The following is a 13,849-nucleotide window of genomic DNA, read 5'->3' as shown; positions in this document are numbered from 1 at the left end:
CTTTTTTATTTCTGGTTAAGGACTGTTTGCTTTTCCCCCTTCAAAGGTAATAAAGAGGGGGGGAGGGAAAAGCTAATAAAGTGGTTGGACCTCCTAGTTATAATTCATATAGAATTTTCAAATGTGTTCAGTAAGTTTACTCATATGATTATAGAAGAAGTAAATGATTGGAGGGCAAAGGTCACAGTTCTGTTGAAGTTTCAGAATCAGTTGACTCTGAGGTGGTTTGAGTGCTTCGATAAAACCACTTGAGTAGAAGCTGTTTCTCTTTGGTTATTTTGGCCTTCCCTTTGGGAATTCTCCCTCCCCCCTTTACTTTTATAATGCATTTTGCAACTTTCTGTTAAAAAAAATCCATCAAAGTTTAAACTTTAAGTGAATAAACACATCCTGGGAATCACCACATTGTAGGGGACGGGGTGACTTCAGCTGGAGGGAGGTTAATAGTAGGAGCTCCGCAGGCTGATACCAAGATCATGCTTGTTTAATGTTTTAATGACTCCAAAAGGAAATGGTGAAATCTGCTGATGACTCCAAATTGATTTTGCTGATCCAAACAGGGATTTCTGGGAAGCTTCTTCAGAGTATTTGGAATAGAGGAAGAATTGGGCAATGCGGTGGCAGACACACTGAACGTGAACTGAAGGTTTGTGTGAAGTAGCAGCAGTAACATCAGTGTACTGACATTACAAAGCCTGCCGAGTCTCTCAAAGACAGACTGTGCAGTCCCTATAGAGGGCTGAGCTTTGATGCCGCTGTGAAAGGAACACTCAGGACAATGAACATTTTGATGATAGCAAATGAAAACTGCTTGGTGATAATTGTAATTATAAAGTGTAGTGATTGAAAAGTGCTGTGTCTGAATTTCCTTATTAATGCCAGCAGCAGTACATCCAAATGAAAGCCGTTTCCCTTGAAGTGGTCACAGAAGATTATATGCCCACTTATGCATGTTCCTTCTCCGGGGAGAACAGCTCCTTGGACATTCTTTTGACTATTTTCTGTGGCAGCAGGTCTTCATTTTTTAGGTTACTTTCTTTTCTCTGCTTCTGTGAGCTTGACTTTTTAGATTCCACATATAAGTGAGATCATGTAGTAGTTTTCTTTCTCTCTCTGGATAATTTCACTCAGCATAATGTCCTCCAGTGTCATCCATGTTGTCACAAATGGCAGGACTTCCTTCAGGATAAGTTCCCGGTTGATTTATTTCACAAAGATCACTCATTCAGGTATGTAAGTCATAGAGGCTTGTTAAAACACTTGTTTCATTGCCCTGTAGATACAGCATGTTTATAAGTGACCTTCTTTTTAAAAAATTGTTACAGTCCTATGTCCCCAAGTATACTCTTAGGGAGGAAGCAGGAGGTTGTGTTGTAGGGCAGCGATATTTTCTTGCTGGAGCCTACATCTATGTAATGAAAAAGACCCTGTAGGTTAATAAATAAGATAGCCACTGCACAGGAGCCGTGGGCTGGCCATCTATATCCATCCATCCATCCATCCATCCATCCATCCATCCATCCATTTACTTCCAAAGAACATGAGTCACAACCCTTTACCTCAAGATGCTTGGTTTTGTTTACATGGTGGCATTTCCACCAGTGTCCAGGGAGTCCTTGCTTTGGTTAAGTGATGGGGAGATAGGAATGGTGCTGAATCATTGCCTTCTCCTTTTTCTCTCAATGAAAATCCTGGAATAACTTTTGAAAACCACTCGTTCAGAGAATAAGTTATCTGTAGGGTCAGAAAAGAGTTTGTGTTCAGAAGCGCCCAGGGAGGCTTCATTTCTCCCTTCCTCGTCTGAGATTATTAAAACAAAATTAAAAAATGTCTATTTACCAATCCTGTCTCTCTACTTAGAAAGTCAGTATAAACACAAAACCCCCCACATATTTATTTATTATTACTTTTATTTCAGAGAGGCAGGAAGAAAGAGAGATAGAAAACATCAATGATGAGAGAGAATCATTGATTGGCTTCCTTCTGCATGGCCCAAAATTGAGCCCGCAACCCGGGCATGTGCCTTGACTGGGAATCGAACCACAACCTCCTGGTTCATAAGTCGATGCTCAGCCACTGAGCCACGCCAGCTGGGCCCCCACTTATTTACATTTATGACTGAGTTTTGCCTTCACAGTTCTCTATATTTAAACTCTTAAAATAAGAGAAAAGCGAGGAGGACTTTAGCCCAAGATTAAAATATGTCATGAAGCTCCGTGTGCTAAATGCAGGGCCCATACAGGCTGTTTCAGAGTCATGAGGAGAACTTGTTAAAAACGAGGCTTTCAAATTCCAGCTCAGACATCAAATCAGAACCCCAGAGTAAGTCCCAGGTATTTCAACAAGGTTTTCTCTGCATAAAATAATACCTCCTAAATACAGATGTACACAAAATAGTCCAAAGGTGGAATGATGCTAGAATGGATTGAAATACGCTGGATGTCAAGTTGGTCTTATGCACTTCAGATGACAGTGATGAATAATTTGAACCACTGATAGTAATGGGAAGTTTGGTATCATGGTTAACAGATGGATTCTGGAGCCAGAATATCTGGGTTCAGCCATAGTTTGGTCACTTAATAGCAGTTTAACCTTGAGCAGAACTTTAATAATTTCTCTGTGCCTCAATTTCCTTATCTGTAAAATGGAGATAATATTAATGACATCTGTTCCAAAGGGTTTTTGTGAAGATTATAGGAGACACGGGTGAAAAGCACTTAAAACTCTATTAGGCACAGTACGCCCTCAATAAAAATTGCTATTATCATTACTTGCACCTCTAATTTATAAAAGTAAGTATTTTGCTTCCTATTGTGAAATTTTTAAATAATGAGCTCAGGCCTACTTAAGAAGGAAGTGGAAAAGAAAGGAACAATGATTGCTCAGATGTGTGTGTGTGTGTGTGTGTGTGTGTGTGTGTGTGTGTGTGTAAGAGAGAGAGAGAGAGAGAGAGAGAGAGAGAGAGAGAGAGAGAGAGAGGTGAGAGGAGAGGAGAGAGAGGAGATATGCATTTATATCTAAATTCATTGTAGTAAAGTATGTAATGGGGGGAAAGTGTGCCTTCTTTAATTTTTTTGGAGTAGGATTTTAAAATAACAGATTCTAAATTTGCTACATTTTGCTTTTCTGCAGCACTCTGTGATAAAACCAACAAAAGTGATATAATCCAGACAGACACGGTAGATGGCGCTTTAGACTTAGTTTTAAAAGCAATCAGTACAAGACAGGAAAAGAAAACTGAAGCACATTTTAATTGGGCTTTTTTTTTTTCTTTACCACTAAGACAATTTCATCTTAGAGTACGTGTCTCTAAGAAGTAAGGACTTTTTGGAAAGAACTGGATAATAATTTTAGCAAAAATAAATCTCCCAGTTGCTTTGTTTGGGCCAGGTTTGTCACTTGGAAAAAGTATTGTGTTTTCAGTCACAAATATATATGGAAGTTATTTTGTTTCAAAATACTGCTTTATTTATGAGAGTTTCCCCCACATCTTTGTCTTGGTATTAGATATTTTTGCTCCTAGGTTTTTTGTGGGGTTTTTTTTGCCCATTATTATTAGTATTATTTATTTTATAAAAATGTAGTCATATTTAATAATTCAGTTATAGTTATTCTAATAGGTCTTCAAATACAGGTCTACATTAAAGAATGATTATAAGACTTTTGTTACCACTGTACTGTGCTTTACGTACTTGATCTTAATCTTAGTAATAACTCTATGAGGATTATTATTTCCTTTTTCAAATGATAAACAAATTGTCTCAAAGATGTTTAGTAACTTGCCAAGCTCACATACTTAGTAGCTGCTTTAAGAGTTACATTCATGCATTAAAGTTGTATTTTTTGAGAACTACTTTGTGCCGGGCATGCTGAGCAAAGGGCATACTATAGTGGCCAACACTGACAGGGGCCCTGCCCTTGTGGACCTTGTAGATTATTAGATACTTGATAGAGTCTTTGAAATGTATAGGATTGGAAGTAGGTCATGGAGATGCAAAGATATATTCAGTCACATGCTTGCTGGATAGACCAGGGAGCACTTTCAGCAAAGAGAAAGACTTATACCTACCTTGAATGTATTACTGTTTTAAAGTATTTACTTAGGTGCATTCATTGTAGCCAAGGAAAAGCAAGACCTCCTTTCTCTCTCCAACTCTTGACAGTTAAATAATTGAGTCAACAGTAAAAAACAACATGAGCTAAACTATCTTCTAGATAAGAATCAGGAAGAGTAAGAAAATATGGGTATACCAGAATGTCAACATTTTCCATTGGTCAAATAGTATTGAAATATCTAAAGCAAGGCAGTGCCAGCCAGTAGTGGGCATCTGAGAGACTAATGTAGTTTGTGCACAGTAAGAACATGGTAACTTCTAGATGGCTTGTGCCATTTGATGTTTTATGTACAACCAGGCTAGTGATACCCTGAATTGCTAAGAACCCCTTTCATCTTGGGACATTTACATTTTTCTTTTAATTACTTTTTCTTCAAAAAGCTGTACTCTATTGTTTTCATATATGATCCCAAGCTCCTATGGTATAGAAAGGTGTGTAATTGATGGGGAAAAATAGACTAAGAGTTTTAAATCGATTTTAGAACTCCTGACATGGTGTGAAATTTTATATATATGTACTTAGGAGCATTGCTTTTTTTTGGATACAGGTTTAAGGGGCAAAGGATGCATTTATGGCTCCTTTTCCTATTACTTGTTTTGTCTTAACCTTTGCATATACTCTGCTGAAGAGCAGGCAGTTATAACTTAAACTTACAATTAGATATTTCTGATAAGCTGTTACCTGTGGTTCTAGGTAGAAAAATCAAGAAGTAAAAGTAGTTTCTTAATTTGGTGTATTTAGGTCCCTTGTTTCGATGTAATATTTTTGGAATTAATGGTGATCTTTTAATACTAGCTCTGTCACACATAATAGTAATATCTATCAAATAGTGTAATGGAGGATTCAACTAAATAATAAATGTAATGTTTAGTGCAGGATATGGAATGTAATAAAGCTTAATGTGTTAGCTCTTATCATTATCATCATGAGTAACATACAGTATATATCCTCATGACTGTATGTGCAGCATAAAGCATAAATAATAAAATCACCTAAAGACAAAGAAGAATGGGAAGGTCAAGTTGATTAGCCTCTTGTTTCTAGGAGCAGATTATTCTAGGAGAGATTTTGCAAGACATGGTTAGCTTTTATGCATGGATTGATGAGAATATGGATAGCTCTCTTGATGTAAGAAAAATATAATAATGTTATCAAATTGATTTTAGGCCTCATCGGGGGCAGGAGCTGTATTTTATTCACCTTGTATTGTTAGCTCCCATTTTAGTGTCTGGCCCATGGTTGATACTCCATTAAATATTTGGAATCATCTGTCTATGTTTTCTTCTTTGTTTTTTATTTAGTTTCCAAAATAGTTGCTATTTCCCTATTCAGAACTTCTTATGAGTCACATGAGTAATGTGACTCTTTTAAAATTATTGATTAAAATACAGATATTTTAGGGATGAGGCTATTTTGTTTGAAGCAAATTACTTGGGAGACAAGAGTTAATTCAACTTAAGGATATTCAGGTTTAACATGTTTTCTACAGAAAGGCAAATATTTGGTCTTAAGAAACAAAAAACTTTATCTTCATTCTGTACACAGGATGGGGCAAAAGTAGGTTTACAGTTGTTCATATGGAAAATAATACAATAATTAATAAATAATAACACAAGAGTAAACTGTGTTTCACATACTCAACATTGAAAACCCACTTTTGCTCCACCCTGTATATCAGACAGTCACTAATGTTTAACACTTAAGTTACCTTGTGCACTGGTATATATATGGTAATGGAAAAACTGGCTGCCTAAAAAGCTGTATCTTCAATAAGATATGTAAAATATCTCCTATTTTAGAGAATTTTACATAGTCCAGCAAAACATTCACAACTATAGGATACATGGTATTTTTCAGAAATGAATACTGATTGTAGAGAATTATGTCTATAATGACTAAGATAGGCAAATACTTTAAGGAAAAGATCTCTGTCTTTTGGAGTTGTATTCAGGGTAAATACGAAATTGGACATATGGGTTAGTTAGTATTCCTATTGCATACACAGGCCCAGAGTGATTCATCATGGCCTACAGGAACATTGTAGATATGAATCTTTGGAACAATGGACTCTCAGGCTTGGTTGTTCTAGAATCCCCCAAGGTCGAATTCAGATTGGGGGACATTTTGTACTTCTTTAGTCATAGAATTGCTGTGTCCTTATTTCCTACAAATAGACAGTGAACACTGGGATGTCATCTGGGACAAAGTAGAAATAGTATGGAACTCTTGCAGTAGGAATTGGGGTCTGGAGGTAAATGCTACTCAATATGCAGTGTTACAATGTTTTTGTTTTGGTGGTAAATTTGCTTACAGTATATGCAGTTTGTAGCTGTGGTTTTGTATCCATTGAAATGTACTATCGTTCATTGGTCTGGAGTTGGGTGAGGTTTGGAATATCATCTAGTTGACAAAGGGCTTTGGTCTTTTTTCTTCTATGGTAGTGTGCTATAGTCAAGGGAAATTTTTATGAACATTTTCCAAAGAATAGGACATGAAAATTAAATTATTTATTAACCAAATAAGGCAACTGCCTCTAGCCTTTAATGTAGCATTCATTTTTTCCTAAAACTTATTGTCATCTTTGTTTAAAATACTTGGACAGAGAGGAGTAAGAATGGTTAAAAATTTTGAAATTGGAAAGTTGAAATCTGTCTCCTCTTGATCACAAGAGGCACAAACAGTGGACCTTTTTATTAGCAGATGAGAGTTCAAGTTTATCTGAATTTAGAATATTATTTATATTTTAACTATAGTAGCATGTTTTTAAAACTTCTGTAAAACATAATTGACTCGATACTACCCAGTATTCTGTTGTTTTGTAAGGTGATCTTATGTGGCTACAAAGTTGTTTTTTAGTTAACCCCAAAGTTACCTCAGTTTAAAAAGGGCACCTTCTCCATTTTAGTGTTTATTTGCAGAATAAACCACATTTTCCCTGTCTTATTAAAATGATGGAACTGTTTTCTAGCATATGGGAACATTTCTGCTTCTGCTTCTTTTGAGCACACAACTCCATGTAATTTACAAATGTTGGTAAAAGTAATCGATAGTTCCAAATGCTATTAGAATGTTCAAACTAATATGTAGCTATTAAAATTTTTTTAATTGGGATAAACAAATGAATGATTATTAATCATTTTTTCCACTGTTTTAATTTCAGAATTTCTTTAGTTTTTATTGCTAATGTAGTATCAGTATCATCACTAAAGATACAATAGTCATCTCCTCACGTTACTGAATACTGCCCAAACCAAAGGTAGAAAATTCTCCCAGCTTCATTATAGAGAAAAGCATAACTAGGAATTTTAAAAGTTGTCCAAAGTTTTGAAAGTATCATTTGAAAGTATCATTGTCAATAACAAAGTGCATACCATTGTTCAATTTTAAGCAGATAAAATCTATGTGTAGAGGAAGAATGAAGTATTTCAGCAATATTAATGAACTAGAGGCCTGATGCATGAAATTCGTGCAAGGGCCTTGGCCCCTGCTGCTCCGGCAGCTGGGGGCCTCTGCCTTGGCCCCCGCCCGCCATGTCCGGAAGGATATCTGGAAGGACATCTGGTCTAATTAGCATGTTATGCTTTTATTATTATAGATTACCAGCTATGCAGGGAGAAGTGATATTAAACCATGTCATGCATTCTGACAGTGTATGAACACAGTCACAATCTGGGACCGCTAGCTCCTAACTGCTCACCTGCCTGATCACCCCTAACTGCCCCTCCTGCCAGCCTGATCACCCCTAACCGCCTCTGTCTGCTGGCCTGATCACCCCTAATTCCCCCCCCCCCTGCTGGCTTGGTCACCCCCAACTGCTCCCCCTGCCAACCTGGTTGCCCCAACTGCCCCCCTCTGCTGGCCTGGTCACCCCCCTGCCGGCCTGGTCACCCCATGCAGCCTGCTGTTCAGTTGTTTGGTCTTCCCTCACTAACCCCCCTTCTGTTGTTGCTGTGATGGAGTTCTAGACAATTTGCATATCCCTCTATTATTAGTATAGACAGAACATGTTGCTGCAGCAAGATGTGTGCCTCTGTGGTCTAAACCTGTTTCTAAGTGACAGCTTGAAGTTTGGCCTGGTCTAAAAACATATTTTGAGGAAGGACAGATGGTATAGCTGCTATCTTCAAGTAAAAAAAGAAAAGCGAGATTATAACCTTATATTAAATGTAATGAGGTGAAGTAAAGATGTCCTCTGAAAGGCTGGTGAGAAGGAGATAGAGCAGGAAATAGAGCAGGAAATAGCTGAGGATTAGGAAAAGATCTTTAGTTGCGGTTTGATACATGGTCTATCTCCGGTCAGGGTGAGTATGGAAGGCAACCGATGGATGTTTCTCTCTCTATCTCCCTTTCCCTTACTCTCTCTCTCTCTCTCTCAAATCAATAAAAGCATATCATTGTGTGAGGATTAAAAGAAAAGGAAGGTTTGGTGGTTTTGAAGTCACTGCTGGTCTCTTTTAGTACAATGATAGGGGTGAAAGGATCCAGGAAGGTAAAGATGAAGTAAATTATAAAGAAAATGAATGAGAGAGATGAAATATTATCTATAGGAGTACCAGGGTTGATTAAGGCTATTTTTCCCCTTGTCTTTTTTTTTTTTTTAAATTGGAAAATGAGCACATCTGCAGGCAGAGGTAGAGAAGCCTTTGGAGAAGGAGGGAGAGAAGGCACTGGAGAGTAGAGGGTTGATTACTGACTGACAGATCTGGGAGGAGTCTGGAAAGAACAAGATAAAGTATATGGGTTGAGGTATAGACATTGGGAGGGAATATTTAGAGGTCAGAGGGGAAGGAGGACAAAAGATGGGGGAGGTACAGAGGAGTTTCCTAGTGGCGGACAGATGCTATGGGAGGATATGCCACATGACCTCAGACATCTTATTAAAGAAAGGCAAGGTCATCATCTGGGAATGAGGAGAAAGGAGAGAGGAGGAAAGATGTGGTGTAGTTGCAGTGATAAATAGTTAAAATGAGATAAGTTGCTGAGTTTTAGTGAGGACACAATTGAGGATAAACAGTTAATTTTATTTCTTGCCTTTCTTTAGTAAAATTCTTCTTCTTTTTTTGCTTGAAACAACAAGAGAAAATTTCATGAAAGTCTGCTCTCAGATTGTAACAACTTTTTTTTTTTCCTCATAACCATTTTCAGGGACCTTAATGACTTCAGTGTCTTTAAGGCTCAAAACATGGCTTTACTATTGCCAAGAATTGTGAAGACTTCTGTTGTCAGATACTTTATGCTAATGCATGTCTTGGATTCAGAAATACAAATGATGCCCTGGCCGGTGTGGCTCAGTTGATTGAGCATGGTCCATGCACTGAAAGGTCGCCAGTTCAGTTCCTGGTCAGGCACATGCCCAGGTTGTGGGTTTGATCCCTGGTTAGGGTGCGGGCAGGAGACAGCCGATCTGTTTCTCTCTCACATCGATGTTTCTCTCTCTATAAAATAAATTAAAAAATTAAAATAAAGGAAATATAAATGATGATGGTATTGTTATTACTTATAGCTGGATCACAAAAAAGCAACACACACACACACACACACACACACTTAGGACCTGAAGGTATTTTCAAATGTTACAAGAAAACAGAATCTCCCCAGGGACTTGTTCTAGGGAATGTAGGTTGGGATTATGCCAAGCGTATTGCTTCTATCACTTAGTGGCATAGTTTTGCATGACACAATGTCTGACTCCTCTTGTTTCTGATTTCCTCTGCTTCATATGAAAGATATGCTCTAGGTTTGGAAAAACACCAAATCAAGAAATAGGCTGATGTGTAAAAGTTGTTTGACTCAATCCAAGAAGACTTTTAATTTTTAGAATTTGTGGTGATAATAAAAATGAAACATTACATATAGATATTGGTGACAGTTCAGGAAAGTGAGACATTAAATTCTATGTGGCTAACATTAATTGTATTTCATAAACTTGATGAACATGTATAGAACAAAGCAGAGGACTCTGTAGCTAAGACAGATCCCATTCTTTTACCAAGGTGAATGCTTCATGAAGGAGGGGTTTGAGAACCAGACATTGTAGTAGATGTAGAATTGAGGCTGAATAGGATGGTATTGGGCTAAGAGTGAGACTTTTGGTAAATAAAATGGCATGAACAGAGATGGAACAGAGGTGGAGATGTGGGACATATTTAAGAACATTCTTTCCTTGGTTCCTTTTTTGAAAGTAAAGCCTGTAGGTAGTTGCTCATTGATACTATGGAGGACATAGTCCAGGCAACATAGCATCTTTTTTTGTTTTGTTTTACTTTAATGGGAGTTGTCTGGTTTTACCTGCTACTCTTAAACTGGAAAGAAACTACAAGAGACACAAAAGTCTTTACATTTGAACAGTTGGTATCTTAGTTCAGTTTAACTGTACAGTGTTTTCAAATAGCTGTTATATTTAAGACGATGACGAGATAAAAAATCCTGCTCTCAAAAATTTTATATTCTGTTGAGAGAAATTTTACTATAGAAATTTTAATTATTAGAGAAAACTGTATTAATGTTCAGTATATTAAACTGTATAAGCAAAACAAGTTATGTATATTTTATATTCCCATTGTGATTCTAGAGCTGCATTGTCCATTATGTCTACTGGCCACATGTGGCTGTTAAAGTGAATGAAAATTTTTAAAAAATTAAAAATTCAGCCGCACTGTCATATTTTGGTGCTCAGTAGCTGCACATGACTAGCGGATACTGTACTGGACAGCACAGATACTGAACATTTTCATTATTGCAGAAAGCTCTGTTGGGAAGTGCTCCCAAGAGTTTTAGAACGGCCCTGACTGGTTTACTCACTGGTTAGAGTGTTGGCCTGCAGGGTCTCAGGTATGATTTCTGGTCAGGGGCACGTACCTCAGTTGCAGGTTCCCCAGCCCAGGTAGGGGCACATGCGGGAGGCAATCAATGTGTCTCTCTCACTTGGATGTTTCTCTCTCTCTCCCCCTCCTCCCTCCTTTCCACTCTCTAGAAATCAACAGAAAAAATAGCCTTGAGTGAGGATTACAAAGAAAAAAAATGTTTGGGACATATTTTAATTGTTTGGGTCACATGATTGGCTAGTCATTCATCTCTTCAACCTTCTTTTTTAAAAATATATTTTATTGATTTTTTACAGAGAGGAAGGGAGAGGGATAGAGAGTTAGAGACATTGATGAAAGAGAAACATCGATCAGCTGCCTCCTGCACACCCCTTACTGGGGATGTGCCTGCAATGAAGGTACATGCCCTTGACCGGAATCGAACCTGGGACCTTTGGCTCTATCCACTGAGCCAAACCAGTTAGAGCTCTTCAACCTTCTTTAAATGCCTCCCATGTGCCTGGTGTTGTGCTAGAGCCAGGAGATAAAGAACAGTCCTACTTCCTGCCCATGTGACCTTTCAGTCTTGTGGATGATAGAGATGATAGATGCATAAAATAGGATGTGACACATGCCACTGTCGGAGGAGAAGTCCAGGAGGCTGTGAACATAGTTAAGAAAAGGAAAGAAGCAAAACGCAAGACTTCCCTCGGGAAAAGTGAGTGGGTATTGGCTTGGTTAAGCTGGAGAGAGTGAGTGAAAGGACGATCCAAACAGTGAAACACCTGGACAGAAAAGAAGATGGCACAGCTTAGGTGCTGAAAGATGGTTCCTGTGACTGGATAATCTCTTAGGTCTCTAAATTCAGTGTCATTTTATGATGTATTTAAGATATTTTAAAAACAGGCTCCTTCCTTTTTTGAAACTGGAGGGAGAAAGGTCCCTCTGTTTGGGGAGCCTCATATAGGCACCTTATCTGAGTAGATCCCACAGTTAGAGGAGAACAACAACAACAAAAAAAGGTGAAAAGAAAAGAAATTGGGAAAAAGAAGGAACAAAGAGATGAAAATGGCCAGAGGAAGTTTCAGAGAAATAAAACAGGTAACATTTGATGGGGAATGACAGTACCGTTTATAACACTCAGATTCCCGGTCTCTAATCAAAAGTTCAGGTCAACCATTTCAAAAGTTCATGTCCCCAGATGGTTAACTGGTATCACAAAGTATATCATGGGAGAGTATTTTTGATGGGAGATTTAAAAATTGGATTTCTATCTTGATTCACTTCATTAGAAATCATAATAGAATTTTCTATGCTATATTCTCAGGAGACTATGCATTTATAGTTTATACAACCTGGAAGAAATTTGAATGCTATTATTTCATTTTTATAGGGCAACAAATAGTCACTATTAAAACCCAAGGTTACACGAGGAGTCAGAGACAGAGCAGGATCAGGACACAAAAGAACTGCATCTTTACCCCACCCCCACCAATTCCAGAGACCATTCCACGTATTACACAAAATCCACTGCACATCATAAATCTCTCACATTTTGTAAATATTTAGCTGTTGTTGATTTATTTCTGCCCACTGGCAGCCATCATGTCTCTGCTCTACACTGTGAAAGTCTGTTTATATGTCTGTGTCGACACCATCTGCTTTTGCATGGAGGCCTCTGGAAGGCAGGAATCATGTCTGTTTACTTTGCATAATGCTGAGCATAGAGCTGTGTACACGAAGCTTTCTTTTTATTTGATGACAGTGTTTTCCTTTATGCATTTCTTTCCTTTCCTGTCTTCAGATTGACCAGATCTGCTGATAACTATTAATCCAGTAGAATTACAGAGAGGTGGAATTCACTGCCGACTGCCTGGTCAGGCCGGGCAGCAGAAGGTCTCACACAGCTCTCTGCGGTTTCATGCCACTGCAAAGAGGTACCCTCTTATAAAAAAGATGAAAAATACAAAGACACCACCCACGTTGGTTTTTATGAAGGAAAAATCTGGTGTCTAGTTTTACCACCAAGAGCTTGTCAAATAAACTTGGTATGAAATCAAGACTGAATATAGTAAACAAAAAATTCAGATAAAAGCTGTAGTGAAGAAATACTCCTCTTTATTCTCTCCCCTATTCTTATTTGGGGAAGGCTTCTGGAATAGTGTTGGAGGGGGAATGTAAATTCGGTGGAAAGAAGCTGGATCCAAGTGAATAGTCTCAATATATTTTTGAAGATGCTCCAACTCTTGTTTTAGTAAAAACAAATTTTACTACTTTATCCTCCTTCACAGTGTCATCTATTTAACTCACTAAATTGTAAAACAGGGCATCCACACTGTGGACAAGATTATTAAGTTTAGTTTTCTTTGTTAGAATGTTCCAGACACTAAAAAGAAACTTCCTAAACTGATATGGTAGCTTTTAAATAATTCCTTTAAATCCTTTCTTTTCCTCCTTATCTTGCCTTGTCTGCCCTTTATCTAGATTTAGTATGAAATTTTTAATTATATTTCAAGGAACCTTCAGGGGTTACTAGCTACCTTTTTTTTGCTATATCTTTTATTGTTAGTTTTTCACGTTCCTCATTTTTACTTTAACCCATTATAAGGGACATTTCTTGTATTATTTGATTTCTAGATTCTTCAGTTTTATGTTTATTCTGTAACCTATTGAGGTTTATGTGTGTACAATAGGAACCAACGGCCACTTACAACCACTCTTGGAATTTAGGTTATGATTTTTGTTATCTCACAATGCTTGTTTGATTCTCCTGGCTTCCTTTGGTCAATACATTAGCATTGAAAAATAAAGATAGCCTTTATCAATTATATATTTGTCTGTTCCTGCCAAGAATCATCAATCATATATTTGCTTGTTTTTGCCAAGAATAAGACCTTCTTTGTAAAATCACTTTATAAACTTTATAGAAA

The 13,849-nt window shown here is 37.6% G+C and overlaps 1 protein-coding gene and 1 non-coding gene across 5 annotated transcripts in view; one reads left to right on the top strand and one right to left on the bottom strand.

Annotated features, from left to right (window-relative positions):
- RAD51B (RAD51 paralog B) overlaps window positions 1-13,849 on the top strand; it is a 611,763-nt gene that overhangs the window by 65,674 nt on the left and 532,240 nt on the right. The window lies entirely within an intron of this gene.
- LOC132224982 (small nucleolar RNA SNORA33) lies at window positions 9,244-9,371 on the bottom strand. The gene has a single exon (XR_009450780.1). It is a non-coding gene; the product is annotated as a small nucleolar RNA SNORA33 (small nucleolar RNA).

The sequence above is a fragment of the Myotis daubentonii genome, chromosome 1 (genome assembly GCF_963259705.1).
Source record: "Myotis daubentonii chromosome 1, mMyoDau2.1, whole genome shotgun sequence".
Classification (NCBI taxonomy): domain Eukaryota; kingdom Metazoa; phylum Chordata; class Mammalia; order Chiroptera; family Vespertilionidae; genus Myotis; species Myotis daubentonii.
The sequence above is the reverse complement of the archived record's forward strand: the minus strand, read 5'-3'. Positions and strand labels throughout refer to the sequence as shown.